Here is a 7,269-nt window from a genome sequence, read left to right on the forward strand (position 1 = left end):
TTTATTTTTGCCTTTTTATCTGATAGGGAAGCTTAAGATGGACAGCAAAGGGGGGATGACATGCAGCAAAGGATCATGGGTTAGACTGCGGTAGGATTTTTTCTGTTGTGTCAAGTAAAGACAGACAGAGATAACAAGTTGCATTACTAAACCGAGCTCATTAACCTTTTTTATTCATCTTCTTTTTGTCTTCTTAATACCAAAAATGTAATTCCAGGCTGATACACTGAAGAAACATGTCAGTGGGTGGATTTATTATGATTAATGCCCCCTATTACATATAATCACCATGGAGAAGCAATGTTCACTTCTTGGCCCATGTAGTTATCAAAGTGTCTCTTTGTCACCATCCATGTTGTTGTGACGTCGTTTAGCAGAAATTCAAATTTCTCTCCCACTCTTCCCCCAAGCCCCCTCACCATACCAGTACACACTGAAAAGCCCCCCGTTCTCTGGACCAACTCGGACAATAGACGTCTCTCATGTTGGGCAAGCTACCCCCAAAACAACTTGCTCTCGGGTCTGGCCTCAGTGGCTTGGAAAGAATGACTTCTTTTCCTCTCCTTCCTTCCTTCAGGCTTTCCTTAGCCCATGAGCAGATCACTGTGAGCTCTGGTGAGATAAACAAAGTTGTGTGTATTCATCAATCACAAAGGAATGGCACACACAGGGGTACATGGCAAGGACACTCACGTCAGTGCCTTTAGGAGTCGAAACCTTAAAGGAGCCAAGGTCAAAGGTAAACTTGAGTGTGAATACTGGAGATAAGGGTGATTATCTGATGGGTCAGAGACACCGGAGATAGTAATACCTCTCTGGAAAAACTACATTCAAGACTTCCACTAAGTAAAATTACAAGTAACTGCAAAATGTACTTTAAGTATTAAAGTAAAGGTACAGAATGGTCCTTTTGATATTTCCATTTATATCATATTATTGGAATATTATTATAGATGTTTTCAAATGTAAGCTAAATGGTAATGTTTCAGCTGATGGAGGTGGAGCACATTTTACTTTATATACTGTTGGATGGTTTAATAATCTATAGCACAGTATTTTATACATTGATAATATGTTCTGTTTGTAAAAAACAGTAACCAGCAACTCGAGCTGTCAGATAAAAGTAGTGGAATAAAAAAAAAATCAACATTTCCTGCGGAAATAGTATAAAGTAGCATTAAATTGAAATACTTAAAGTAAAAGTACCTCAAAATTGGACTCGAGCAAATGTAATTAGTTACTTTCCACCACTGTGGGAAATATGCCACTCTCTATAGTCTGTAGGATAGCAGCAGGTTAGCTTAGCATGAAGACTGGAGGCAGTGGTAACAGCTGGCCAGAAGAAATTAGTCTAAAACTGCTTACGTACGAGGGAGTATTATCAGACAGAAAGTCACTTCCCATAAAATAGTAATTTGTTGTTCTTGTTCTGTTTTTGCACGTATTAGATGAAGAGATATACTGTGTCATTTAGTGAGCTTTCCATTGAGGACACACATTATCCTTATAATAACCTCATGAATTTATAAAGTAAAGTTTTTAAGTGTTCCTGGATAAGCAGGGCGTCATCTCTTCGACCACAATGAAGTTAAAAGGACCAATAACTCACTAACTGACACAGTATATCTCTTCACCTTGTGTTATGATCTGCGGGTGGGGCTTCTCTCCTGTCTGTGTGTCTGCCTGTCTCTCTCTCGCTCTCTATTGAGACCATCAACGTATAAAAGATACATCTTTATATATGTTGATGGTCGAGACAACAATAAGTGGAATAAGTATTTCATATTGTGGGGAGAAAAATTGAGGGCTTAAAAATTAAAAAGTGCTGGAAAGCATGGGATAAATATTTGATCGTTTATCAGAATCAGATCCATTATATCATACATAATGTATAATTTATATTGTTTATAATGTATTATCAGTTTGTTTTCTTGCTACATTCACTCCCACTGTAAGTATTGCTGCAGATAGCGAGATCCGTCAGAACAACCCAAGGGGTTTCCCTCTGTTTCCAGTCTTTATACTAAGCAAAGCTAACCAGCTGTTGGCTGTATCTTCATACAGAACAAACAGATATGAGAGTTTTATCCATCTTCTCGTCTCACTCTCGCAGAGGAAAGCAAATAATTGAAATCATATAAAGTTGAACTATTCCTTTAAAGGAATAGTGCACGGGTAAATACGGGTACAGACAGGCTTAGGGAGTAACAGATTACATGTAAATGAGTATCAGGATACAAAACAAGATACTGTAATCCATTGCAGTTACAGAAAAAAAAGATGTAATCAGTCATATTCAGTAAAAAATTTGATTATTTAGCAGAATGACAATTTTAAAAATACATCAGTTTTTCTAATACACTGAACACATTTTTGATGGTAAAAATCTTTCCATTTTCTATTTAAAAGTCACATTGTTCTGTTGTCTTCAGTTACATCTGTACTTCTTATTGACATTTCCTTTCTCTTGTTTTTAAGAAGTGAAGTTAACAAGTTACGTTCACTTTAATATTGTAATACTTGGATTAGGTTACTGACTACATTTTTAAACAGGTAATTACTGATTGTATTGGATTACATTTTTAAAGTAACCCTCCCAACCCTGAATACAGATACTTCTTTATATGCTCAACTGTTTTGATCTAATTTAACCATTAAGAGAAAAGTAGGTTAGAGATTTTGTTAGACATTCATTGGGCTCACTTTGTGGTTGATATCTGGAGCTTTTCCCTTGTCAGCAGGTTGTGAAACATGCTCTTATGCTTCGGGGCTTTGCAGTCCCTGGGAACTCTGTGGGGGAGGGGATCGTGCTATTCCTGCTTCTGTTTTCCTTTTTCAGTTTCATTCCCAAAACCATTGCCCCCTGATATTCCCAAACGCCCTGTCCAGGATGTATCATATTAAATAAAGGGTGAAAAGGGGACATTCTTGCAATTTGTCAGCAAGGAATTTTAATAGGGCTCTTTAAAAAAAAAACCCAGTTTCCTCAGATTTTAAATGTTGTGTATGTTATAGCCCTGTATACCTTGTGCCACGCCCAGTTCACATGGCAGCCTTGAAGACATGATCATAATTTACTGACTTTGAGTGTTCAAACAATGTAGTTGTTTTGAGAACAGCTAGTACTCTGCTATCGCTACAAACCATAAGGAATACCAGACCACAAAGGAAATGAAGCATCAGCACAGTGGTTTACACCCTTTGATACATTCATACATAATCTGTTTTTAAAATAATGAAATCCAGAACACATTGACTGACCTATCTGTTGTTTTTTGTAGGTTATATATTGTTATTTGATACATAGTGTAATCTAGATAGAAACTTATAATGCAACTTCACTGAACATGAAACTTCTCATGTGTAAAGCACATTGTGAGGGGTCAAACAATTGCAATTGTTACCCTCTCCTTGGCAGCAATACAGCGAATCCAGAGAGGATGTCGTGTTGATTTTCCTTCAACACAAGACCCAATTAACACTACATCACAGCAGGGAGGAAGATATGTTGGGATGTGATATCAGTATTGGCCTCGCATTTCCACCAAAACAGAGCAACAGCATTTGTACATTATCTGCACCAACAGATCCCCTCTGATAGCGTCAGGATGGAAGGAAAAACAGAACACCAGCGGTGAACAGAGCATATTTCATCTAAATGCACCTGTAAAAGCAGGCACGCTTTCCTCCTGCGTTTCTGTTTTATATATTTTTGTCTTTATTTGATAGGACAGGTGAAGATAGGCAGGAAAGGGGGACAGAGAGGGGGTGACGCACGGCAAAAGGCCACAGGTCAGACTCAAACCCTCTGTTGCCATTGTAAGGAAACAGAAGGTCATTAAAGGAATAGGTCTACATTGTGAATTAAAAGATGGATCTCATGTACAGTAAATACAGTACGAAGCTATCAGCAGCAGCCAGTTAGAATAGATGTTTGTTAAGCCCCGCCCTTCTTAGTTACTGTTGCTATCTGTCAAACTTATTCGTTACGGCAAATATGCAGTTTACAAAAATGAATTTTTTAAACAATGTTTCTCTGATTTCACACAAGGCAGATTGTTGATTTTGTCTGCTGAAATTACAACTGGCAGATTTCGACAGACGCAGTTAGAATCAGAATCAGATTTATTGCCAGGTAGGTTTTTACACATATGAGGAATTTGTCTTGGAAAAATATACAAATCACACAAAAAAACACAAGAATAAAGTACTTTTAAAATATAAATAAATAAAGATAAGAAAAGATAAGAAGACTGTACAGAAGACGGGAGTGCATTAATGTAATGGAATGTTAGCTAATTAACGCTAACTTCCTGAGCTGTTTGATGTCTCAGGCTGCCTAGTTTTACAACTGGAGCCATTTGAAAGGGTAAATATGAACCTCGATCACTACATACTCAATATAGTGCTAAAAGACTGCGACTGAAGCTGCATGACCCAGACAAAAAGTTAGCATCCTCCAGTGATTCATGAAGAACATGTGACGATAAACCTGTGGGTAACGTCACAGAGACATTCAAATTGAGATCATATATACCTGTGTCCTTCAAAGCCTCTTTGGCTGGACGACGACTGTGGATCCGACTGTGATTCTTAATTATTTTAGAAAGGTCCTGTCAGTGTGTCTTCTATTGCCTTGACTAGAAAGCCCGATACACCCCTACCTCACACAGAGGGCTTTCGCATTCACTATGCAAGAGTTTGGCAGAGAAATATACAGAAAAAAGCTCCCTGAAGCTCTCTCACGACCTCTTTATTTGGTTGACACCAAATGAAAACAAATAAACAAAAACATATCTAAAAAACTTAGCTTGAAATAGAGCATTGAAATGGCTAAGAACACCTAAAACTAATATTCTTCAAACATGATGATCACAAATGTCCCTTTAATGAACCATTCTTTGCTGACCATTGTCCTCACTTCTTCTTTTCCAGGCATTCAAAGCCCCAATAATGTGTAAAACCAATCATAACAGTTCCATCCTCCTGGAAAACTGTGTCCTTCTCTGAAGACCAGTTGTTTGTGCACTGCCGTCAGGAGCAGAGCTCGTCCACTGTGGACTCTGTGGCAGTAGTGAGTTTAAAATCATTGCCTGCTCCCTCCTATGAGTCTCTGACCTGCACTCAGAGGCAATCTCTTTGGCAGGCACAGATGGCAGACACAGTGGTGTTTTCCAGCAGAGAAGGTTACAGATCAGTGTACATGACACGTCCAACCATTCTTTGATCTGTCTCCAACTGCACTGGCTGTGGTAGTTCACACGGGGTCAAATAATACTCAGATTAAATGATTGTTGTAACTTGTACAGACAGTTTGAGGTTTTATCACTGTCTGTGCAAAGTTTGGGGAAGTGTTGTATTGTTTGTAACACATATTGGTCCCTCAGGTCTTCTGATCGGACAATCATGGCTGTGCCAAACAACAGAGTTAAGCTGAAGAGTATTTTTTACTACCACAGCTCCAGACAGGAACAACTCTCAAAGAAATATGTTTAATCACCAGAATCATCACTATTTAAAAATCAGATCAATAGATGAAGACAAAAATACACTTTAAAGTATAGTATAATATCAGAGCTGATTTTACCTTGTAAATGTATGGAATATACTTACATTTACATGCACCTATTTACACAGTAGTCATCATTAGAGCCCAAACAATAATTGACATTACTAATATTATTTTTTATCATAGATAAATGTATCTGTGTGTCAGAAACGTCAAAGATATGTTTACCTGACACTCATTTATGGAGTCCTAATCATTCTTTTTGTTTGAGTTCTGTGTTTATGTTAAAAAACAAATCTTGGAATATATTGTCATGAGATTTTGTTACTCTTAAATATTGATAACGTGTCAGCCTTCGAAAAATCAATAAGTTAAACTTTAGTGGTCATTAACCCATTAGTCCCACCCAGTTGAAAGAGTTTTACTCATCTAAAATGTACTTTAAAATATTTACTAAGTGTTTATGTATTTGTGCGACTCAAGTATATTGTATTAGTGGGAAGACTAAATATTTAAATTATATTGACTTTAAGTAAACCACAGTGGCATGGTATCTGACCAGAGTGTCAACAGTATTTTGTGTCGTTTTCCTGCAGCTCTCTGGTACGAGAACCTGTTTTCATCATGTGTATCTCAATAATACATGGGTGCTTTCTTACAGTTTGGCAAACACTGCTGTTATCCAAACCGTCACAGTCAAAACCATGTATACAGAGACTGGAGCCCTGCAAGCAAAGGGCAGGAGGTCAGCATTATGTAAATGATATCATGTCCTCTGGCAGGCACCATGTTTTTATATGGTTTGTTTAGGGAGTCAGTCTGATTCAGCTCCCTTATTATGTCCATATTAAGCTTGGCATCTAGCACAGAGAATGAGTCATTTTCACAATTTTATGAGGGGCTGGATGTAGATAAAGATGATCTTTGTAACAGTTATTGATGGAAAACCAAACTCAGCTGAATAGTACAGATGTGTTGTACTGTAAGTGTCGTAATGTGAGTGAGCTGATTCGTTCCTGAAAACTTTATGTATTTCTCTATAAGATTACAACTTATATATTAACTTACAAAAAAACCCAAACATACTTTATAGATATTATCTATTAAAATCAATAAAAAAACAACCCCACAGCTGTGATCACATTTTCAGTTCAAACAAACCTCAATTGATCCACGAAAATACGTGACATCACCCTAGTTCAACTCCACTTCGAACCAAGTGAGCACAAAAACACGAATCTCTCATGTATAATAAGCAAAAAACTATCCATCATCCAAATATGTACTCACTGTGTGGGTGCTGCAGATGAATGAATCGGAACATGTTTGTGGATTGAACTAATATATTCAGATCTTACAACAATGTGTGCATATACTGTTAAAGATTGACTTCAGACATGTATTAAGAGACGTATACAACAGTCTCCTTAAAGAATAACTTGTGTCTGATAATTTCCACATTAAAATTCTTGAAAAGGCATCTACTCCTTCTACCTCATTAAAAATGAAAGAATCTATGAATATGCAAGTTTAGTTAATTTCTAAAGTTTTCCTGTTGGACACAAGATGTCTCCTACATCACTGTAAAGTCTATTTGCCGTGTATGTGCACTGATGGCCTCGAGTTTCTACATCACACTTGTATAAGATGTATACTGCACCAGCAATGACCTCCAAACTATTTCTGATGTCACAAATGATGCTCGTAGGCCCCGCCCCTTAAAATCAGATTATCAATGAGCACAGAGAAACTTTTCACTT

This window comes from Morone saxatilis, unplaced genomic scaffold, assembly GCF_004916995.1.
Source record: "Morone saxatilis isolate NCDOM2014 unplaced genomic scaffold, NCSU_SB_2.0 Contig8, whole genome shotgun sequence".
NCBI classification, from domain to species: domain Eukaryota; kingdom Metazoa; phylum Chordata; class Actinopteri; family Moronidae; genus Morone; species Morone saxatilis.